The 24,836-nt window shown below is 38.2% G+C and overlaps 1 pseudogene; it reads right to left on the bottom strand.

Annotated features, from left to right (window-relative positions):
- Positions 1–23,740: 23,740 nt before the first annotated feature.
- LOC101987254 lies at positions 23,741–24,147 on the bottom strand (annotated as a pseudogene).
- Between the last annotated feature and the right edge of the window lie 689 nt (positions 24,148–24,836).

Raw genomic sequence — 24,836 nt, 5'->3', positions numbered from 1 at the left:
TGACCACATTCTGCTTTTATATGAAGATGCTGGCATCTGAGTTCAGGTTCTCATGCTTACTTAGCAGTTATTCTGCCTGAACCAATTCTGTAGCTTTAGTCTCACGTTTACTGTCTTCAAAGACTACCCTCTCATTTCTTTTGTGTGCAAATGGGATGCAGTGCGCAAGACGCTTAAGTGTGAATTACAGTGGAGGGTGCTCAGTGGAGCTTCCCGTCTATTCTATCATAGCAGCAGTTCCAAAGGTTTCTGACGTCTTCCTGGCATTTAAAGCCAGCAAGAAAATTTTAAAAATAATGATAAGAGAGTGCAAAGAATTCTATCACCTGCATTACCTTTAGTTTGCATTTGAAGACGGAAGTTCATAGATGGGAGTAAGGGTTAGATTGTGTAATGACGGCATGCTGGAAGCATGCTTTGTTCTCTGTTTAATATTCTATTTTATTTGCATAATTCAATGGGAAATGACCATGCCTCTAATGTGTTTCACTTCAATGCAAATATCTGAGTTTCATGCCCTAGGATTTAGGGTCTAGTTAGTTCGCACCTTTGCTATGCCTAGCCTCATAAACTACTGCTCTGCTCTTCTTTTCTTTTGATTCTGAAAGTGGGGACAGCATTGCTCAAAGAAACCAAGTGGGCACAGGATTGTTGCAGAAAACATTCTAGGGCGACTGCGGAGATGACACAGTGGCTAAGAGTACTGTGTGGAGCAGCGTTTAGTTCCCAGAATGCACCTCTGGTGACTCACAACTGCCTGGAACTCCAGCTCCAAGGCACTCTGCATACGAAAATCTATCAATGTAATCCATCATATAAAAAAACTGAAAGAAAAAAACCATATGATCATTTCATTAGATGCTGAAAAAGCATTTGACAAAATTCAACATCCCTTTATGATAAAAACATTGGAGAGATTAGGGATACAAGGGTCATACCTAAATATAATAAAAGCTATATACAGCAAGCCGACAGCTAACATCAAATTAAATGGAGAGAAACTCAAAGCCATCCCACTAAACTCAGGAACACGACAAGGCTGTCCACTCTCGCCATACCTCTTCAATATAGTGCTTGAAGTTCTAGCAATAGCAATAAGACAACATAAGGGGATCAAGGGGATTCGAATTGGAAAGGAAGAAGTGAAACTTTCGTTATTTGCAGATGATATGATAGTGTACATAAGCGACCCCCAAAACTCCACCAAAGAACTTTTACAGCTGATAAACACCTTTAGTAATGTGGCAGGATACAAGATCAACTCCAAAAAATTATACTCCTGTTCTTATCTGCCCTTTTGAATTATGAATCTAAACCTGCCTTGGTAGTTCTATATATATTCTCTTTAGGTGGCCTAAAGAAAACACCAAAAGCTATTTCTTGGTTCAGAGAGCATGCACATTGTTTCAAGGAAGGCTAGATGAGCCTTCATGAGCCGCCAGACTTCAAATATGTAATGTGTAGTGGAACCAGGTTGCTAGAGGAGGAGGGCTCTTTCCACCTTCAGCTGTGTATGCAGAGTCAGGCTCCTGCCTTTTGTGGAGAGATGGTGAGAGTTTACAGGACCTGTGCTTGCTACAGTTTCATTGCTCGCATGCTACCATTCATAGACTGTACGACTAAACCATGTGGTATGTGCCACTGCTATGTGCCACCATGCATCTTGAATGACAAAGTCTTGAGCATGCAGATGACTAGTTAAATGTCTAGTTATTGTTAGGTTTTAAGTTGAATGATGCAGTCTAAGGAAGATAAAATATGCTAACTTAGAATGTTGCTCATTTACACAGCTATTTGTAGTCTCCATTGAACTCTGTGCATACATTTTTTATATCAGTCCCTTTTCCACCGCTGTAACCAAATTATTGAATACAATTTTTCCATGCCATTTTATCTTGCTGTCTAGTATGAGATATTGCAAATTTTTATATCTGTGTATAGAGCTGTCGCTGAAAATTTTATCTCAAGTCCCAGCTTTTGGATATTTGGAATTGTATTCATCCTGAGAATGCATATGTGTGATCTCTATTGCTTTTTCAATAGATCTCTAAAAGGCTTGTTTAAGATGACAACTGCTACAGAATAAGCTAGTGTGCACAGAAATATGTGTTCTACTTTCCAGGCCTCAGCGTAATCACGAGAAAACAGCTTCCTAGCCAAAACTACATTTCTCCAGCCCTTTCTAACCAGGTGGTGGGAACTGTGTGCTGGATCTTGGCCAGTACAGTCCTAGCAGAACCAAGGTGCCTCATTTCTAGATGGGATTCTAGTAAAGGGCACATCTTTACCATGTTCCCTTCCTCAGTTTGTGGGCTGTTTGGAAGATTCTGTGTAAAGGGCCATGTGGCTTCCTACACAATTTCTGCTTACAGCTACGCAAATCTACTCTGGTATTATACAAGCAGACCAACACCATATAAACAAAGGGGCCATGCATTGCCATCCCTGCTACAGGTGTTCCTGATGACAGTGATTAGAAGCAGTACTGGAGTCACTGTGAGGAACATGGCTCTGAGAATGCAGGAGTGAGCTCATCTGTTGTTTATTTCAAGATCTAATTTCCCCTGTGTTAGCTAATGAAAATTTAGAGATTTACAAATGTGTTTATGTCGTATTTACCACTACCCTAACACCAAATCCAGCACAAGCGGTGCAGCTATCTCTACAGAATTATTCCTAAATGGGAGTTATATCTTTGCTACCTTAATAAAAGAAACAGATCTAGCAGATGGCCATTATAAGCATTTAAAATTAGAAGGTTTTTTCTGAATAACATATTTCCTCCAAATAGTATTTTTACTGCTTGAAAGGAAGTAAGTGGCAGTGTCGCCTGTAATGCAATAGATTCTGTTAAAAACTCAAATATAAGGTGACCCTTTTGCCAGGGGAAAATTTTAGGGGAAAAGTCACTTTATATTTCACTGAATGTGTCTCATTACTTTTGTAGCTTTTACAGCACCAGGTGTTGGGAACTAAAAAAATTCAGTGTCAGAGAGAATTGTATCAACATCCAGGTGAAATTAAATCATTTTCTCAATAAAAACAATTCTGTTTAATAGTGGAATAAACAGACTATAAGTTAGAACAGACCTTGACAAAATATTAGACCCAACTTCAAAGAGCTCATTTAACCTCTCCAAGTTCAATTATTTACTTAAAAGTGATTAATTTAACATTATGGAAATGGTTTGAATATTAAATAAGATGTGAAAACAGTACCTATATAATCTTGGTTTTACCCACAATATCCACAATAGACCCATTTTCTTATTCCAACAGGTACTGAGTAGCATGTCTTAACATGTGCTACTGTGATACGATTTAAGCAAACTTCCATCCAAATAACATTAATAGCATCATGAGATGAGCAACAGACTAAATGATGCTGATTTCAAACAGGTAAGCCATATTTAGAAAAATATATTCAAAGTCTGTACATTGTAAAGGGTTTGTATCCAGGATATAAAAATAACCCCTACAATAAATGATCAGGTGGCAGATAAAACAATTTAAAAGAAGCAAACCTTAGATAGCTGGCAACATAAGATTGCATTAGAAAGCATTCTCTAAAAGAACGGAGGTGACATAATGTATATATGCATATATATGTATGTGTTTATAATGAAGATGATTTACAAGAATGGCATATGGACTATGCATCTGAGTAGGACAAGAAATACTTTATAAACACTGCAGAGGCTAAAAACCCAATACCTGACCAGTCCATGAAATTCCCCCAACCACATCCTAAGCACCTGGAAGAATCCTGGAGAGTCAGTAGTCTTCAGAGTCAGTGTTTGAATCTGAGGAAGCTGGGGTCTGACGTCATTGGAGAATAAAGTCATCCACCAGCAAGCAGTAAAGGCAGGCAGGCAGGTAGCAGACACTGCTTTTCCTTGGGACCTATTTCCTTCTGGTTCACCACCAAAAGATACTCCCCACTTTATGAAGGGTTTCTCCCCATCAGTTAATGCTTCATGAAGAGGAACTCACAGATCCACCCAGAGTCCTGTTTGAGAATACACTCTCTCATGGTGAGAAAAGCAAGCATGAAGCAAGGAACATTGTGTCAGCATGTAAGAGGCAGAGAGTCGATAGGAAACCAAGCTGGGCACTGACACCTCAAGGTCCCCCCTCTAGGGATACATGTTCTACAACAATTCTCCATTTCCTATAGTTTCCATAACCTTCTAAAATATTGTGACCAGCTAGGAACCATATCTCCAAACAGGAACCTAGGGGAGTATTTTTTATTTAATGTCACCAAGACATACGCAACTGCAGAAAGGAGGCAGACAGATATCATGCTGAACAAAAGAAAGCCTTGAGCATTCAGTATGTATGATTTCATTTTCATGTTGTTATAGGAGCTCCAAAAGTAATTATGGAAATAGAAATCAAGCAGCTGTTTCATCTAGTGAAGGAATCAGATAGAAATGGGAAAAAAATCTCCTGGTAATGGAAATATCCCATCTTGTGACTGGTGTCATGGTTATATGAGCAAACAAGTTCATCAGAACTCACTAAATCTCTCTCAATATTTGTGGTTTTCTGTTCATGGAAACATTTCCTAATAAAACATATGTTTAAGAAAAGATATTGGGTAAGTTTTGCTCACCATAACTACAACTTAGTATTTCTTTACAGATACTTAAATATTCCACAGAACATTGATTTTCAAGTTATGGTATTCTAGATTTGTTATTTTCTCCCCAAATGTTTTCATGGCTCATTCCTTTACTGTGTGGTTGCTTTCACTTGTGATTAAGTAATGCCTTCAAAATCTAAAAGTGGATCTCTTTTCTTTAAACAATACTAATTTTCTTTATTTTATTATGTTCATAAATATTCATTCAATATTTTTATAAAAAATATGTAATTATTTTTCTATAAAATACTCTATATTTCTTAAACTCTCCCAAGTTGTGTAAAAGTATGTCATGCCATATATTTTACAACTTTCTCCAAGTCATTACCCAATATGCAATCATATAAACTTTCAGATTTGATATTAAAGGAAGGAAAGTGTTTGAAATGAGTGCATTAGTTAAGGACTATAACCTCCAAATGGAAGTGTCACAGAGAGAATAAAGATCCCACTTTTAATTACTTTGAATATTTCTTTGTTGTCTGTTTCTTACTGCTCAACAGAATGCCTAATCAATTCTTAAACCAGTTCCTTGAGCAACACAGACCTCTGAACTATTTAGGGCTAGATACATTCTCATTCAATGTTACCTCCTGGTGTTTTAAACTCTATTTTAGTAACTTTTGGTAGAGTTTTTGTGTTAGGTAATTTTTTTAAAAACTGCCAGGTAGACTGAGTTAAGGGATTGCTGGATTGCTCAGTAACTATGACTCAGGTGGGATGGTTTCTGAAAACACAGTCTGAGTGAGAAGATTACGTCGGCAGCCCTGCCCTTACCTGTGTCAGTAGGCATTCAGGATATGTTCCTGTTCAGAGCAGAGGTGTACTCACAGTTTACGTGACCTGGGAGATCCATTCTTGTGCTCTGGGTTCTCAGACCTCTGGTCTTTGGACTCTGAGATTGATACCCATAGTTTCTAAGCTCCTGACCTTCTATGGACTTACACTGTTCACACCCTCAGTTCCCCAGGTTCTCAAACCTTCAGACACATGTGTAAGCAGAGATTGCTTGTCTATTTCCTGACTGCCCAGACCTGAAATATCAAACAGAAACCATATTAATTACAAACTGCTTGGCCATTAACTTAGTCATATTCCTAGGCAGACTCCCTCACATCTTAAATTAACACATTTCTATTAATCTGTCTATCACCATGAAGCTGTGGCCAACTGGTAAGGTTCTAACATGTCCTTCTCTTTCAGAAGCTACATGATGTCTCTCTAACTCCATCTACTCTCTCTACATCTTTTCTAGCCTGGCTATATTATTCCCTTATATAGGCTCAAGCAGCTTCTTTATAAATCAATGGTAATAAAACAAATTCATAGCATACAGCGGAGAATCCCATATTATCTCCCCTTTTCTGTCCAAGTAAAAAGCAAGGTTTTAACTTTAATATAGTAAAATTACATATAACAAAACAGGTACAAACAAGAATTAAAGTTATAATATTTAGTCTATTTGTATGTGGCAAAATTTAAAAAATATGCTATCATCTATTTTATTATATCTAATTTATCTTTTATCATAAGGCAAATTATAACTCTCTGTCTTCAACTCCTCAAAGGATATAATATTACTAAGTAAACAGGAAGTACAATGTAAACAACTTTCAAAACTTTAGAATTGACAGGCTCCAAAACCACAGAGAAACCCTGTCTCGAAAAAAAAAAATCAAAACTTTAGAATTGACAGAGACGTCTTGATGCCTGGACAGACATCCAAAGTTCCTCTGTATCATTGGGACATCCATCTTCAGCCTCAGGCTTATAGTATCTGGCAGACTATATATCTTTAAAGACTATTTAGCTTATATTGGCAGTGTGACAGTTACTTTCTTCTGTGTCCTACAGAATGTCTGGTCCACTCTTTCATGAAGTAGGAACCCCAAAGGACCATCTCACCTTTTTTAGGCAAGTTAAACAGTCACATTTTTGGTTCCTGCATATCCAGTTTCTATAGAACACCATCAAGCAGTCCAGGCAAGAGCAGTTTCTTGCCCAAATGGCTAAAAACCTCCATAAGGAGTCTCTTTGATGCCCATATCCTCTTGAAGTAATTGATGCTTCCAGAAGCAGACTTGTGTTACTGTAGAGAAAAGCCTAAGTTCTTAAAACATTTTAAATACCATATTCTGTAGGTCTTTGAAAGGGTTGAAGAGTACCTATTGAAATATACTTCTGTACATCTAGGAAACCTAACTAACATGACTACAAGCTTGACTATTATAAATAACATCTATTAACCTGTAATTTTAATTATATATTACATTTTTAAGTGAGATGCACAAGCACAATATCTTAAAATTGAATAGAAATGCATATATACAGTGTAACAAAAACAACTTTAAATTTGTATCAATAGACCAAGATCCATGCTATTGCAAAGTATTCATCTTTGCTATTGCAAAGTATATCATATCTCCCTTATTTTTTTAAAATAGAGATTGACTGTGACAATTAACAATTTATATCCAACCCCTTTTAAATGAAAACAAATATTTATAAACAATCATTTTGGGAATAGTTTTATCCAAACTGCTTCATGCTTTTTGTTGGGCAAAGTATTTTTGGATTTCACATAGAACTCTCAGGGGATCTTGTTCCATAAAACCACATCGACCTGGAAGGAATCCAAAGGTTCTCATCTGTGGAATCAAAAGTAGAACCTCTTTTCAAAGCAACATGTCCTTAGACCCAAATTTTGAAGTCAATATACCTTTATATTGGTTTATCTTGACAGTCCCCAGAATCAAATGTCTCTCTGCAGTCAAAAAATCCAAAGAAAATATAATAATATGCATAACCCAAATTCTCTGAGTATATTTCATCTTTATATGGCTTATTTTTTTACTTCTTTAATCAATGACTCTCTGTACTCTTATATTACTTTCATTGTCTCTTTAAAGACTTTGTTTTATTTTTTACCTGACTATACTCTTTTCTTCCCTTTCCCAAAGCTACATGCATTTATCTAACACTGTGACACATTCTGGGGTCTTTTTCATCTCAATCTGTCTTTATTACATATTTGTTTTTTTTATTTTTAAATTATTATTACAAATTTTCACTTCCTCCCATTTCACTCCCTCTTCCCTCTGTACCCCCTCCCCCTCCCTCTCCAGTCCAATGGGCAGTCAGGGTTCCCTGCCCTGTGGTAAGTCCTAGGTCCTCCCCACTCCGTCTATATTTAGGAAGGTGAGCATCCAAACTGGCTAGGCTCCTGCAAAGCCAGCACATTAAGTAGGATCAAAACCCTGTGCCATTGTCCTTAGCTTCTCATCAGTCCTCATTGTTCGCCATGTTCAGAGAGACCAGTTATATCCCATGCTTTTTCCGTCACAGTCCAGCTGGCCTTGGTGAGCTCCCAATAGATCAGCTCCACTGTCTCAATGGGTGGGTGCACCCCTCGTGGTCCCGACTTCGTTGCTCATGTTCTCCCTCCTTCTGCTCCTCATTGGGACCTTGAGAGCTCAGTCCACTGCTCCAGTGTGGGTCTATGTCTCTAACGCCATCCATCACCAGATGAAGGTTCTATGATGATATGCAAGATATTCGTCAGTGTTGCTATAGGATAGGGTCATTTCAGGTTCTTTATCCTCAGCTTTCCAGGGAACTAACTGGGGACCTCGGCTTGGGCTCCTGGGAGCCACTCTAGGTTCAAGGCTCTTGCCAACCCTAAGGTGGTTCCCTTATCTAAAATTGTGCTTCCGTACTCCCTTATCCAACCTCCCTTTATCCCAAGCCTCCTTTTTCCCCAAGTTCCCCCAATCCTCCCCTTCTGCCATCATTTTCTGAACAGTAGCTTTCTTAAAAAATGCTAACTGGGCTTAGCTAAGACCAATTTTACAGTCCTGCCTTTTGGTTCTGCCCTGTCCAACATGGCAGATGCATGTTTACTGCCTCTATGAGTCATGCACACTGCCCCAGCTCCAAGGATTCAATGGGTCTATGTCACCATTAGGCATTTAGTAGCATGCTACTCACAGACCCCATTTAAGTGCAGGACTTCCTCCCAAAAAGCCAGAGTTTGTGCTGCCATCATGAACAAGGAAGCTGTATCTTAATGAAGCTGTGCAACTTTTGCCACTAACAATGAGTCAGGAAGACTTCTCTTAAAGGAGCTGTACTTTGGGAGGTCCTTCTGTCTATGTATTGCTTTTATTGGTTAATGCATAAAGAAACAGCTTTGCACCTATAACAGAGCAGAACAGAACAGAGCTAGGTGGGGAAAACTAAACAATGCTGAGAGAAAAGAGTCAGGAGAAGCTATATAGCACCAGAGGCAGATGCCAGAATTTTACCAAGTAAGCCACAGTCTTGTGGCAATACACAGATTAATGGACAAGGGTTAATTTATGATACGAGTTAGTCAGAAATACGCGTAAGCTATTGGCCAACCAATATTGCAAATAATATGGTTTCTATGTGATTATTTTGGTTCTGAGTTTCCAGGTGACTGGGAAAAAACAAGTAGCCTCCTACAACAAATTGGTGCCAACATGTGCAAGTAAAATCCACTTAAAATCTGAAAGATATTTTGAAGGAATTCTAGGCACAAAAAAAAAAAAAAAGGAAACCAAAACAAAAACTCTCCATGTCTCCTTTAAGAGAGTTTTTCCTGATTCAGCCATAGCAGAAAAAAAGCTGTGTAGTTTTGAAATGGCAGCTTGCTGGACCATGCTGCCAGCACAGCTCTGGCTCTTTCAAGAGGTCTGGCTGTAGAGCACTTAAATCGGTTCTGTCAGCAGAGTGCTACAACTTCAGTAATGGAAAATTAGAACCATTGTGTGCCTAAAAATGGGCAATGCATGTGACTCACAGAGGCAGCAAACATTCCTCTGCAATGTTGGATGGAGCGGAGCAAGCAGCCAGGGCTTTGTTGGCCCTAGTCATGCCCGCTTAGCAAAACAAACCAATCCAAACAAAAAGAAAAACAACAAAAGTAAAGAAAAAGATGCTTCTGGGCAGAAAACAGCTAAATAATTACAATAAATAAAGACAGATTCAGATAAAAAGACCTCTAAATGGGTCACAGTGTTGAATAAATGTATATAGAATTGGGAGAGAAAAGAAAAAGATATAGACAGTTATAAAAAGAAGTAAATGGTTTAAAAAGGTAAGGTCTTTAAAGAGTCACAGTACAGATAGTTTTATATTAAAGAAGTATAGATAATAAAATAAATAATAAAGGTGTAGAAAAAGTAATATAATAAGAAAAAATAAGCTATGTAAAGATGGAATATACACAGAGAGCCTGGATTATTTATATTATTGTAATTTCTTTGAATTTTTTGACTGCAGAGAGATATTTTATTCTGGGGGCTACTAACATAAACCAACATAAAGGTATCTTAACTTCACAATTTGAGTCTAAGGATATGTGGCTTTGGAAAAGAGGTTCTGCTTTTGTTTCTACAGAAACAAAAATCCAGAGAACCTATGGATTTTTTTCCACATTAATGTGGTTTGATGACCAAGATCCCATGAAAGTTGTTGTGAAAAACCCTAAAAAATTTACTTCACCCAATAAAAATCAGGAAGCAATGTGGAGAGAACTACACCCACATTCCCAAATATTGTTTATAAATGTTTGTTTACATTTAAAGGGGGATATGTTATAGAGATGAATTGTGGTTTATTGATACACATTGAAGATCAATTTAGTTATGTGTATATTTCTGCTCTTGATTAAGGTAGTGTAGTTGTGCAGCTCATTTAAAAATATAATGTATAATTGAGAAATAATGTTAATAGATAATCATCTATAATAGTCAAGCTTATAGCCATGTTAGTTAGGTTTTCTAGATATGTAGAGATATATTTCAATTAGGTATTCTTCAAATCTTTTAGAGATCTTCAGAATATGGCACTTAAAATGTTTTAAGAACTTAAGACTTTTCATAACATGAGACACATCTGCTCCTGGCAGCACCAATTTACTTGAGAAGATGAAGGATATCGAAAAGGCTTCTTATGGAGTTTGTAGCCATTAGGGCAAGAAACTGCTCTTGTCTGGACTGCTTGATGTTATTCTATATGAACTGGACATGCAAGATAGCACCCACAGAGAAATGACTGATGAACGTGCCTACAGGTGAGATGGTTCCTTGGGGTTCCTGCTTCATGAAAGAGTCTGCAAGACATTCTGCAGGACACAAAAGAAAGCAAGTGATGGACTTTGCCATTACAATGTAGAACAGATCTTCAAATTTCCTGCTTCTTGAAAAAGTCTGCTGGCTACTATTTGCCTATAGGCTGAAGATGGATGCCCCAATAGCACAGAACTTTGGGTGGCTGTCCAGGATGAAAGAAGTCTTTGCCAATTCTAGAGTTTTGGAAGTTGATTACAATGTACTTAACGTTTACTTAGGTAAAATTATATCCTTCTGGAGTCTTTGATGGAGTTGAAGAATATATAGTTATACTTATAGCTTTCTTTAGTTATGATAAAAGATAAAGTAGATATAAATACTGTAACTGTAATTCTTGCTTAATACCTGCTTTGTTATATGTAATTTTGCTATGTTAAAGTTAAACCCTTCCTTTTTATTTAAACAGCAAAGGGGAAATGGTGTGGGAGGTCTATCTGTCTCTGTGTTGCTTTTATTGGTTAATGAATAAAGAAACTGCATTGAACCTATAACAAAGCAGGGCAGAACAGAGCTAGGTGGGGAAAACTAAACTGAATGCTGGGAAAAAGAAGGCAGAGTCAGAAGAAGCCATGTAGTCCTGCCAGTGACAGATGTTGGAACTTTACCTGGTAAGCCAGAGCCTCCCAGAAATAAACAGACTAATGGAGTTGGGTTAATTTAAGATATGAATTTGCCAGAAATACACATAAACTATTGCCCAACCAGTATTGCAAGTAATATGGTTTCTGTGTGATTATGTTGGGTCTGAGCTGCTGCGCAGCTGGGAAACAAACAAGCAGCCTCTTACAACAGATCCGTGTCTTCTTGCTGGCATCAAACAGAGTCTATTTGAAAAATTCAGGCACAAAGAAGCTGGCTTTACCCTGCTCTTTTGTATATATAATTCTTTCTCAAGTTCTCTCAGTTTTTATGTGGATGTAATTGTCCCATGTTGGCATGCCATTTTGTAAAGAGAGACTGCTCATTAGTTTCCTAGCCTCCAAGACCCAAATAATAACACAGAAATTATATTAATTACAACATTTTTGGTAGATAGCTCATGCATATTTCTAGCTAACTCTTATATCTTAAATTCATTTCTATTAATCTATATATTGTCATGAGGCTATGGTCTACTGATAAGGTGACTGGCATCTTTCTTCTTTGGCAGCTAAGTGGTATCTCTCTGACTCTACCTATTCTTTCTATATATCTCTTCCAGCCTGTCTATATTCTGCCCTGCTATAGGCTGAAGCAGGTTCTTTATTAATCGATGGTAATAAAACACATTCAAAACATACAGAGGGGAATGACACATCACACACACACACACCAGTAATTTGTGCTTAAGGTTTTTTTTGCCATTCTTTTTGCTTCAAATATAAAACATTGTAAGATTTCTCAGTCTTCATAATCACATGAATGCATTACCACAATAAATCTCTCCTCTTTCTATTATTCTTCTACTGGTCTAATTCTTTTGGGAACTCTTACTTACATTCTGTATATGTGCGTGTATACATGTATACACAATACATGTTGGGGGAATAATGAAATTCATGCTCTACTTCCTTGAAACTATAACTATCTAGACACCTGAAATCTTCTTTGGAACAACATTTTTTTGGATGAGGTGAACCATACCTTTGAACCAACATTTAAGTGACTCCTAATGCAGAGAGAATAAAATTCAGTCATTTACTCCTCAACTTATTTAATGTTCTACATTTCTTTTTAACCCATTGAAAATTAGGGGTAAGCATTTTTTTTAACTTATGATTAAACTGCAAAGTTTTTCCAACATAGGCCTGCCATGGGAGAATGCTCTTGTATACTGTAAATATTTGCCACTTATATTGGTTTAATAAGAAGCTGATTGACCAGAAGCCAGGCAGGAAGGTGGGATGTAGTGAGGAGGCGAGAAGGCCTTCTTTTTGTCCTGCCTGACTCCCACATGGCTAGATTAGCCCCAGAAATAAAAACACAGAATCTGTATTCATTTATACACTGCTTGGCCCATTATCTCCAGTCCCTTTTTTGCTAACTATCACATATTTATCTAACCCATTTCTAATATCTGTATAGCACCACGAAGTGGTGGCTTATCAGGAAAAATTCAGCATGTCTGACCAGGCAGCTGGTTCCATGGTGTCTGCCTCACTTCCCTTCTTCCCAGCATTCTGTTCTGTCTCCTCCACCCACCTAATTTTCTGCCCTATCAAAAGGCCAAGGCAGTCTCTTTATTAACCAATGAAAGTAATACATAAACAGAAGGCCCACCTACATCATTTCCCCTCTTTTGTTTAAACAAAAAAGAAAGGCTTTCACTTTAACATAGTAAAATTACATATAACAAAACAGTTATCAAGCAATAATTGCAATTACAATATTTAGGTCTATTTTATCTTTTATTTTAACAAAGGAAAACTATAACTAACAATTCTTCAACTCCATCAAAGACTCCAGAAGGATATAATATTACCTAAGTAAACAAGAACTAAGAAACTTCAAAATCTCTAGAAATGACAGAGACATCTAGCTGCCTGAACACTCACCCAAAGTTCCTCTGTACCGTTGGGGCATCTATCTTTGGTCTTCAGGCCCATAGTATCCAGCAGCCTTTTCTATGAAGCAGGAAAATTCAAAGACATTTCAGTCACCTTTTTCTGTGTCCTGCAGAATGTCTCACAGACTCTTTCATGAGTCAGAAACTCCAAAAGACCATCTCACCTTTTGGCAACTTCAACAGTCCTCTTTCTGCAGGTTCTTTGTGTCCAGTTTATGCAACAGTTCAGGCAAGAGCAGTTTCTTGCCCAAGTGGTTAACCAACTCTATAAGGAGCCTCTTCGATGCCCATATTCCTCTTGAATTAGATTGGTGCTGCCAGGAGCAGATGTGTCTCATTGTCATGAAAAGCCCTAAGTTATTAAAACATGAAATGCCATATTCTGTAGTCTTTGGAAGATATGAAGAATGCCTATCTTACTGAAATATATCTCTATATATCTAGAAAATCTAACTAACATAACTACAAGCTTGACTATTATTGATGATTATCCATTAACAACCTATATTTCCTAATTACACATTACATTTTTAAATGAACTACACAATCACAATACCTTAATCAATAGCAGAAATACATATACATATTACAAAATTGACCTTAAATTTCTATCAATAAGGCAAAATTTATACCAATGTAAATTATTCATATCTATATAATATCCCCCATTAAATGTAAAAGAATATTTATAAACAATATTTGGGAATATGGATGTAGTTATTTCTCTCCAAACTGCTTCATGCTGAGTTGGGGTGCTCATGGTATAACCTGTGTGCCAGGTTCATCTCAGTCACCAGTTGGGTGAAATAATTTTTTGAAGGTGTTCACAGCAACCTTTCAGGAGGGCATGGTCCATCATACCATGTTGAGATAGAAGCAATCCACAGGGTCTCATCCTCTGTGAAAACAAAAGAAGAACTTTTCCAAAGCATCATAACCTTAGCTCCAAATTTTGAAGTCAAGGTATTTTCAAAATATCTATCTTGTATTAGTTCAGCAACATTTATAAACAAATATTTTTTAGCAGCTGTTGCTCCATCCTCAGCATTCAAACAATTCAAAGAGAACATAATAGCATACAGTATCAAGATTTTCTGTGTATGTTCTATCTTTGTATGGCTTTATTTTAACTCTATTTGTTTTATTTTTACTTTTACTTTTTGAGACAGGTTCTCTGTATATCTTTGTTTTGGAATAACTCTGTGGACCAGGCTGCCCTTGAACTCACAGAGATCTGTCTGTCTCTACCTCCCAGGCATTGGGATTAAAGGTGTGTCCTGCCACACCTTGAAGTCATAGAGGTCAATCTACCTCTGCCTCCATAGTGTTGGGATTAAAGGTGTGTACCACCACACCCAACTACTCACTTTCTTTTTTTTTAATCTTTAAGAACTTTAACCTTTAGCCTGCATATATTTTTAACTCACTGTAAACAATTTAGAGGTTTTCTTTTTATTTGAATCTCTCTTTACTGTATATCTCTCTCTTTTTCTGACCATTTGAGTCTTTAATTTACCAAGCAATATGGATAGAATTAATGCCATGGGTTTGATGGCTGGATCCAGCACATTCCTTAGCTTTCTAGCCTCGTGGCAGATGTACTGGCTATAGCCATTTTTATAGCCACAACTCTATGGCATTTCAAGGTCCCTGCCAGCAAGGAAGCTGCAGCATTCTGCTCACAGACCACACTCAGTCAGACTGCCTGCCTGAAAGAGTCAGAGTTTGCCCTGGCAGGATGGCCCAGAAAGCCAGCATTTTAAAATGGTGCAGCTTTTTTCCTGCTATGGCTGAAAACTGAAAAGCTGCGTTCAGCTTTTCATCAACACCGTTTAAGTATTTTGTGGCAGGATCTCTTAAAAGAGCTGCAGGGTTTTGCAGCTAAACCTGAGTGGAGAAAGCCTCTCTTAGATGAGAGCACTTGCTTGCCTCTAGCAAGCAGAGAAGACCAGAGAAATGCTGCTACCAAGAAAACATGCTTTACTCTATTCTTTCCCAAGCTTTCTCCAGCTTTCTGTGGATTAGATTATCCACATCTGGGTATCATTTATAGTGAGGAGGGGTGCGGGCCTGCTTTTCGTCCTACCCTACTCCCACATGGCTAGATTAGCCCCAGAAATAATAACACAGAAACTGTATTCATTTAAACACTTCCTGGCCCATTATCTCTAGTCCCTTATTGGCTAACTATCACATATTGATCTAACCCATTTCTAATATCTGTATAGCACCACGAGGTGGTGGATTATCAGGAAAAATTCAGCATGTCTGACCTGGCAGCTGGCTCTATGGCGTCTGCCTCACTTCCCTACTTCCCAGCATTCTGTTCTGTCTCCTCCACCCACCTAATTTTCTGCCCTATCAAAAGGCCAAGGCAGTCTCTTTATTAACCAATGAAAGTAACACATAGATAGAAGGCCCACCTATATCAGTGGAACAATCAGATAAGGGGAATTCTGAGAAAATGAAAGGCAGAGAGCCAGTCCCCAGCCAGAGGAAGCAAGATGAGAATGTCTCACTGATAGAAGGCATAAAGTCACATGGTTAAACATAGACAAGAATTATGTGTTAATTTAAGTTTTAAGAGCTAGTTAATAATAAGCCTGAGCTACTAGACCAAACAATTATAATTAATATAAGTCTCTGTTGTTTCTTTGGGACTGAATGGCTATGGGATAGGACAGAAACTTCTGTCCGCATAGGAATAATAATTTGGGAAAGTAATGGAATCTATTTCCTGATACCTGAGTTCAGATGGATATCAGTTCACCAGGAGGTCCTTTAGAACTAGCATAAAAGATGATTACTCTCAACAGTGATGGCAGATGCAAGCGGGGAGGCTAACAAAATGCCTCCCTTAGCATTAGATAAATTCCCTGTTGCCAGTTAAAAAAATGGATATTCTCAGGTTTCAATCATGCTCCTTCTGGGAACAGATGGGTTTGTATATGGGTTGTATGTGGACAGCTGAGTCAGAAATTTATATGATATTACGCTATTGGAATAACTGAGCAATGTGGACCACATGGTTCTTTTTATTGATAAAATTCCATTCCTTGGGTATTGAATGACAGATTGTCCATCAGATAAGAATACTTACTATGTAAGCATTAGGACCACAATACTCATACAACAACCCAAACAATACAAAAACTGATCATCCATAATTACCCATAACCCTTATGCTTTGAGGAACATAGACAGGAGGAAGATTACTGTGATTTTTGGGATGCTAGCCTACTTCCAAGTTCAGAGAATGATTTTATCCCAAAGAATAAAGGTTATGAGAATTAGAACACAACACACACAAACAATACACACAACTGAATTTTCTGCTGATGCCATGGTTTATGCTGGTGTTCTTGGTTCCCTTATAATCAACAGATTTTTTGCTGACTCAGTACCACCTTGCCTCTTGGTACTGGAGACAGTCTCTGAAGCTAGCTGTGTTTTTGTTTTGATCCCAGTCTCAACCCACTATGATAAGCCTTTTTGTTAAGCTTCTCAGACAGTTACATGTACTTCCAGGAGTTCTATACATATTATACATGTTGTACTAACAAAAGCAATTTAGACTCCTCTGCATGGACAGAAATTGCCAGCATGATCTGTTGGTGGCTGGTTCTGGCCAGGAGACTCCTTGTCTCTGCTCTCCATCTTATTTAGGAGCATGAGGATTGAGTATGTGTGCCACTGTGTCTCCAGCTCTAAGCAGATTCTTGGGATTTGAACTCAGGTCTTGTGTTTGTGCAGCAAGCATGTTCCCATACTGACCCAACTCCTCCATAGCTCTAGCTTGACCTTTGTACTGTAAGACCGTCCACCATATTTATTAAGCACTTGCTTTAGTAAAAAGTTGTCTTCTGACCCCGTTTCTCTGGCATGCTGCACATTAAGTCAGTGCTTGTCATGTCTTTTTCTTGTTTGGGTGTTGTTTCCCTGATCACTCCATAGCCTTCTAGAGCCATGGACTCCAATATGGATCCTCTCCCAAGGGTTGTCTCTGAACTTCAGTCTAGAATCTCTCTGTCCAGCATTGGTCACTTGCTCATAGGCATGGTGCTTTCTGTTCTCCACCTCTTCCTCCTGCACACTGTATTACTGCTAGGGAGTTCAGCTCACATGTCTCCTACATCAGCACAAATCAGCACAATACTAACACACCTTAGCATTCTTATAGCAGCTGCCCTGTTTGAACTGTCATCACCTGACCTTGGATTATTGCAACTGTATTCCTACCCCCATTTCTTTTGTCTTCCTTTATGCGTTATAGACTGCTTTCAATACTCTGGTGGCCAGCTTGATTATATAATACAGGAAAGCTCCCTGTTGGAGATTAAACCAAAATTCATTCTCTGACTGTGGCTTTAATTACTTGTCCCTGCGTCTTACTCAGAGAAGACATGCCTTGGAAATGAACAACACCTTTGCTAATGACTTTTCTGTTTTGGCTCCTTCTGCATAAACATGTTCTCTCCATGAGGAATGACTCTCAAACATTCAAATCTTTTTTTTTTTTTCTGAACTTACCTGAGAATTAGAAACTACCCTCACTGCCTGACTTAACAGCACAGTCAACTTACCTCATTGGCCTGACACTCCTACCCACTTGCCACTACTCTTTATGTCCCATTGTAGTTTTGATTTTCTATTGTACTATGGCAGATATCATCACTCATTGTATATCTGTATTTCTGTGCTATTCTCAGCCCACACTGCAGTTAACATGGAGACATGTGACCAGATTTGACTCATCAAATCTGAGCAGGATTCACCTGTATCACATTCTAATGGAGGCAGTCTTTGCTCTATTTTTATCATTTTTGTTTCTTGGCATGGTAACTTCAGATGTCATTTTCTGGATGATTTAGCTCCAAGATGAATGTGTGCACACAGCACATAACATACCATGATGTGAAGGAAAATAAACCTTTCTTGGTTATACCCAGTAAGATACTGAGATATGTATTTTGAAACAACAGACATTGCTTGTATAAAAACAAATTCCATAACATATTTGATGTATTTTATGTTTATTGTCTCTTCTCAGTAGAATATAAATACCATTATGAAAAACATTATTTTTCTTTTATTCACCACTTTATCCTATTTTTTTCCACTAGTGCACATGATACAGTAAGGCTTTATAGCATAAGTGAATGAATTGAAAACAAAAATGTGACTTTTTTTCCATTGTTTTCTTCCTTGCTATAACAAAGTTGTTTAAGCCGGGCAGGGGTGGCACATGCCTTTAATTCCAGCACTCAGGAGGTAGAGGCAGGAAAATCTCTGTGAGTTTGAGGCCAGCCTGGTCTACAAGAACTAGTTCCAGGACAGGCACCAAAGCTACATAGACAAACCCTGTCTCAAAAAAAAAAAAAAATTAAAGAAAGAAAAGAAAAAAGAGAAGGAAAAGAAAAAAAAAACAAAACCACCAAACAACAATAAAAAACAAAAAACAAACAAACAACCTCCCAAACAAACAAAACCCCTCAAACCAAAGGAACAAAACAAACAAACAAACAAAAAACCAGAAGCTCTTGTTTCTCTTCCTAACTCTCATGGCTTAATTTCATGTAGTCATGTGATTAAATGGATCTTCTGAGGCAGGTGAGAATATTCAAAATGGGATATAGAGGGTAATGGAGTCCACAGGAAATACTACTTCTTCCTTCCTCTCTTGTTTTTCTACAACACTGATAATCCTGGCTCAACAGGTACAGTGGGCCTCAGCCAAGCTTGAGTTTGCACAAACAAATGAACATCTAGGAGAATTTCAAACCCAAAGTAAATGTATTCTGTCACAGCACACCCAAATTTCCAACTCACTGTGTTTTCACATAGGTGAAATCCAAATGCCTGTGTGATAGTCTCTCAAAAGAGCAGCACAGGGTTTTATGGGAAGCTCTTCTCTGCAGTCACCATGAAGAAGCTTCCTGGCTGTGCAGTTCCTGCTTCAGTGCCAATGCCACTCTTGCCAGGCGTAGCTCTCATGCCTCTAGGCAGTCCATACCTGGCAGCTGTCTGGCCACCTTCAGTGGTGGGCCTGTCTTGCTTTATGCTTTATGTTCTCACCTTTGCTCTAGTAGACCACTGAACTCCAAATATTGTGCTATTTATGGCATAATTATATTTCTAAATGTATGTGTCTCTCATTTTCTTAACAATGTACTTTACAGCCAAAGAACCTACATTCTTATGGCCCTCTCATAGGAACCATTACTTTTATCCTTTTACACAATACAGAAAGAAACACTTCCATATTTATTATGTTGCCAGAATTTCTTGTAAACTGAGTCACTAAGCTATTTTCAGATGGGAAAAGAAAAGTTTGTTACACTGTCTGGGCCTCACACCTCTGGGTCAGCAGCTTTTTGTTATACCAGAAGACTGAAGCAAGTGAACAGTCAGTACAAGAGCAAAATATTGTACAGGGCCATGAAAGAGGGTAACTGGGCAAAGCCAAGTTTCCATTACCCCATGCTCTCAATGCCTCCTGTTCCTGCAGATATCATGAGTGAGGCAAGGCAGTTCAAAGGAATTGTTTCAGCATTGGGCAGTTCCTCCTGTTGAAGATTTTCTGCCACAGATATGCTGGAGCCAGAGTTGGCACAGTGTCTACAAGAAAGCAAGCACATTAATCATATTTGTTGATTAAGTAAATTAATAAATGAGAAGCATTGTAAATAACTGTAATACTTACTGCTCTGGCAGAGGACCTGGGCTTGGTCCTCAGCATATGGGATGGCTTACAAATTACCACTAACACCAATCCCAGGGAATCCAATTCCCTCTTGTGACCTCTTCTGGCTTATCTGGGAACCTACACTCATGTGGTGCACATAAACTCATGCAGGCACACACAGATGCAGATAAATATAGGGACTATAGGTATGAATGATGGGTTCGGTAAAGGTGAGTTATTCTCTTAGAAGGCAGGAGTCATTTTGGAATGCAGTTTATTTCTTCTAAGTAGAATCCATTGAATGCTTTCTTCATTATGCGATTGCATAAGGATATTGACATTGCTTTGAAGCAATGGTGCTGCCTTTGTTTTGGGCTTGATCAGAAACTTACAGGCCCTCCCAATATCTCTAGGCATTCTAGTTTCTCCTTGGGTGAAACTCTGTTTGCACTTTAAAGAAAGGAATTGAATCTACCCTTATTCTCTTTTTAGAGATGAATAGATGTCACAGCCTGAGAGGAATTCTGAGGAATGTACCAGAGTCCTTAGAAGAACTTCAAGATTTAGCAGAACTCAGCCTGTTTCCCATGGCTTGATGTTAGAGCTAAGCCCATCATTGATCAGAAGATCCCCAGAATGAAAACTAGAGAGCAGGGCTGTTAAACAAATGAACTCAAAAGCATTTTATTTAACCTTTGTTGTGATGCAAGTATAAGATATTTGAGAACTGGATAGACTAATACTCAAAGACTTGAAAGTCAGACTTTGCTAATAAATACATAAATACATAACTGACTCCTCTTTTGAGTTGTCAAGTAACTAAATACAAGATAAGAGCCTGATGCCATCTCTCTTTGCTTCCATCTGTCTCTTTTAATTTGGGTCAATCACCCACCTAACTTTGCGTAGCGTACCATGATTCAAAGAGCCTTTGTCTAAAGGCAGGTGAGACCTGACCTGTCTCATTCTTAGTGCTGAAGGTGGATGAGTAACTGAGGCATGTGCCAGCATTTGCAGTGTCTTGTTTCAGATCCGCTAGATGAATCCACAGAATTTCCAGCCATTGCCTCAAAACTGCAGTCACCCTGAATTCCAGAACAGCAATGCCTAACAGGTCACTCTATAATGAGTTCACTCCCTGAAGCAGGAACCATCATCTCATGGCAATTGATTAGCCCTCTTAAGCAATAAAAACTTTTCCAAATATACCACTTTGCTGAGACAGGCCTGAAGTAGTGTTCAACTTCACCACACTTTGACACGTTGATTTAATTATGCTTAACTCTTGCTCTGTGAACAATTCTTTTTTTCTATTTAAGCCTAAATGCTTCTGAGAGTAACCTGAAGATGGAGTTGGGATGACTGAATCTCTGTGCCTGACTTTCCTATGAGGATACATTGGTAGAACCTCTGTCTGCTATTTTAAGACAGTTCTATATATATATATATATATATATATATATATATATATATATATATATATATATATATATATATATATATTTGGATTTTGCCCATGTGGGTAATACTGTGAATCTTTGTAATTGGTACATTGGGACTTTGCAATTGGTACATTGTACTTAGTACAAAAACACCTTGATGGTACTTCCAGAAGCATGTGTTTTGCCATAAAACTGTGGAAACATTTCTATCTCCATTTAAGCAGGTGGCAACTACCAATAGACTGAGAAGTATGGCTGAGTCTACAGAGCCTTCACTGCATATACCTGGAGGTTTCTATCTATGTGCTAGCCAGTGTTCCAGACGGCTCACACTGTGGGTGAGATCTGCATCTTCCAGTTAATGAATGTTCAGAGTGTAGAACAAATCAGAGACTCATTTTATCTAATACTATCTTCTCACGATTTTTTCCACGTTCTGCATGTGGTGGCATATAGCTCATCTCTCCTTAGAAGGACTTAAGATGACTTCTATATAAGAAAATGTTATGTTTATTGTCGAAATGTTGTGAGGTATTCATCAGAAAAGACTCTTAGACACTGGTTTAAATCAACAGAAAGTCTTTGTTGGCAAGATCACAACTACACTAGGTATTCAGGACCCCAGTACAGCACTGTACCTTTCTCAGGGTGAACTTTTAAACACAGAAATCACATTTTGGGTTGAAACACCTTAGTGATCAAGATCAGTGAGCCTGGAGTGGAAATATGAAAACCAAAGAGAAAGATTAGTACATTTAGGGACTTGTCCAGAATTATGGACGTTGCTAAATTAAGCCTTTATTTTCCTTTTGGCAGGTGGTGCTGCCTATGTGCTAGTTTCCATGACTTGAATGGTACTTTCATCATGGTGTCAGTTGTGCTAAGGTCTGGGGTTGTGTAACAGGAAAAGCAACATGGTAGTTTGTATTATAGATATTACCTATGAAAGTCTTTATGTATTGTGTACTAGATTATAAGTGTAGTCCTTATTGGGGTCTTATAACTGGCATCTAATATGGTATGTGAAATGGGATAATTTCCAGGAGTAGGTGAAGTTATGGGGTTAGAATCCTGAGGATTTAAGATAAGTCACCCATCGCGAGAGTATGACTGCCCTCTTAAAGACCCGAATGGAAAAGAAAAGCTAAGGAAGGCATGGTTTAATTAGTTTGTGCATTGAAAGAATATTTTTATTATTTAGAAATTCTACGTATTGTATAATGCATCTTGATTATACTCCTCTTCCCTCTTCAACTCTCCTGGGTTTCTCCAATATACTTGTCTTTCAACTTCATCTTCTCTTTTAAAAAAGTAATCCACTAAGTTCAACAAGTGGCACATATATGCGCATGGGTTTTGGTCAACCTTTCAGGGATCATGCTCCCAAAGAAAGGTGACTATCCCTCTTTGAGCATCTGTCAACTGCCAATAGTGCTTCAGTTAAGGATGTAGATTCAGAAGCCTAACCTCCAGTCATACTATATTTTAACTGACTTGATCTTGTACAGGCTTTGGTGGAGGTAAGCAAAGCTGCTGTGAGTTTATATGTCATGTCATATAACTAACATGCCATATCCAGAAGACAATATTCTGTACCCATCCTCCTCCTCATCTGGCTCATTCAGCATCTCAAGGAATTATTGTTTTAAAATAAAAATAGTTTGTTTGTAATAAGGCAATGATTGGGTGTTTGTATACAGAAAAGAAAGAATATAGGTACAAAGGAGTTCATGAGGGGAATGAAGTGTCCACTCAGGTTTGTTACTCAAATTCAGGAAGAAATTAGTCATAGCTCAAACTAAAAATAAAGGTATAAATAGAAGGGAAATGAGTACATTAGATATACATGTCTAGAAATGTAGACAGAGGTTTCTGTCCTGACTGGTTCACCAGCCATTTCTTTCCAAAGAAACATAGAGGCTTATATCAATTATAAACTGTTTGGCCTATTAGCTCAAGTGTATTACTAACTAGCTCTTGCAACTTAAATTAGTTCATAATTCTTATCTATGTTTAGTCATATGGCTTGGTAGCTTTTCTCAGTGCAGTATTTTCATTTTGCTTCCTCAGAGTCTGGGTGGCAACTACAGACTGAGACTTTCCTCTTCCCGGAATTTTCCTAGTCTGGCCACTCTACCTAAACTCCCTGTCTGGCTACTGGCCAGTCAATGTTTTATGAAACCAATACATGTGACAAATCTTTTTTCTTTTTTTTTTTGGCAGTTTTTGTGGTTTAAACACAAATAAATCATGCAAGCAAGCCATCTAGTCATTTTCTTCTCTGCGTAGCTTGGCGTTGGGATTGGTGACTCTGATGGCCAGCTGTGCTGCTCTTTCTAGGATGGCTTTTCGGTTCTTGGAGGAAATACTGTGAGCGATCTCACACAGTAAGACTTATTGCACATCAGTAGCACCTCCAGCTCCTTGATGTTGTGGACCAGAAACTTCCGGAAGCCACTAGGCAGCATGTGCTTGGTTTTCTTGTTGCTCCCGTAACCAATGTTGGGCATCAGGCACTGGCCCTTGAATCTTCTCCGCACCCTGTTGTCAATACCTCTGGGTTTCCACTAGTTTCTCTTAATCTCCACATATCGATCTGATTGGTGCCGGATGAACTTCTTGGTCCTTTTTTTGACAATCTGGGGCTTCACCAGAAACCGAAAGGCAGCCATAATGCCGCAAAGGAGATGACAGCCACCTCGCAGGTAGCGATGAGGAAGAAGGAAGGACTGCGTGATAAGTCTTTACAGGGTACAAGAACATTATCCCACAACGCAGAAAAAAATAAAAGAAAACAAACAAACAAAACACCAATTCTGATGGTGATCAGGTCAAGGTATCTAAAAATAAAGAATGCCTCCAAAGCATTCCTACTTAAGTGTCAATTTAATGTTTAAAGTGGAAAATATAATGGAGGAATGGTTGGTACAAATTTCTCTTTCTAATTATAAAAAAAATCAAGAAAGTACAACTTGATACAGAGACATGTTTCTCACCGTGCAACTCATTTAGTGATAGGATTCAGATTAGAATTAGAATCAAAAGCTGTTTCCATTGCATGTTCTTGGCCCAGTGAAGTGGTGTGGGCCCATGGGGAATATGAACTTGAGTTGAGGTACTTTCAGCGGCCAGAAGAGAGCATCCCATACTCCGAAGTGTTGAGATATGGGCGCTGAAAAACAAACTTCATTCTTGTTGAAGAGCAGCTGTCATCTCTCCACCCCACATTTCCCTTTCTTAGATATTAGTTATTTGAGCTTATGAACTTGTCACTGCTACAGCTGTGAGAAAGCATATTGACGTGCTATCAAGATATTTCTTTTCCATTCTGCTGCAAGTGTTGGATATTTATTTAAGTGAT

Source organism: Microtus ochrogaster, linkage group LG12 (assembly GCF_000317375.1).
Source record: "Microtus ochrogaster isolate Prairie Vole_2 linkage group LG12, MicOch1.0, whole genome shotgun sequence".
Taxonomy (NCBI): domain Eukaryota; kingdom Metazoa; phylum Chordata; class Mammalia; order Rodentia; family Cricetidae; genus Microtus; species Microtus ochrogaster.
Note: the sequence above shows the minus strand (reverse complement) of the source record. Positions and strands in the feature narration are given on the sequence as shown.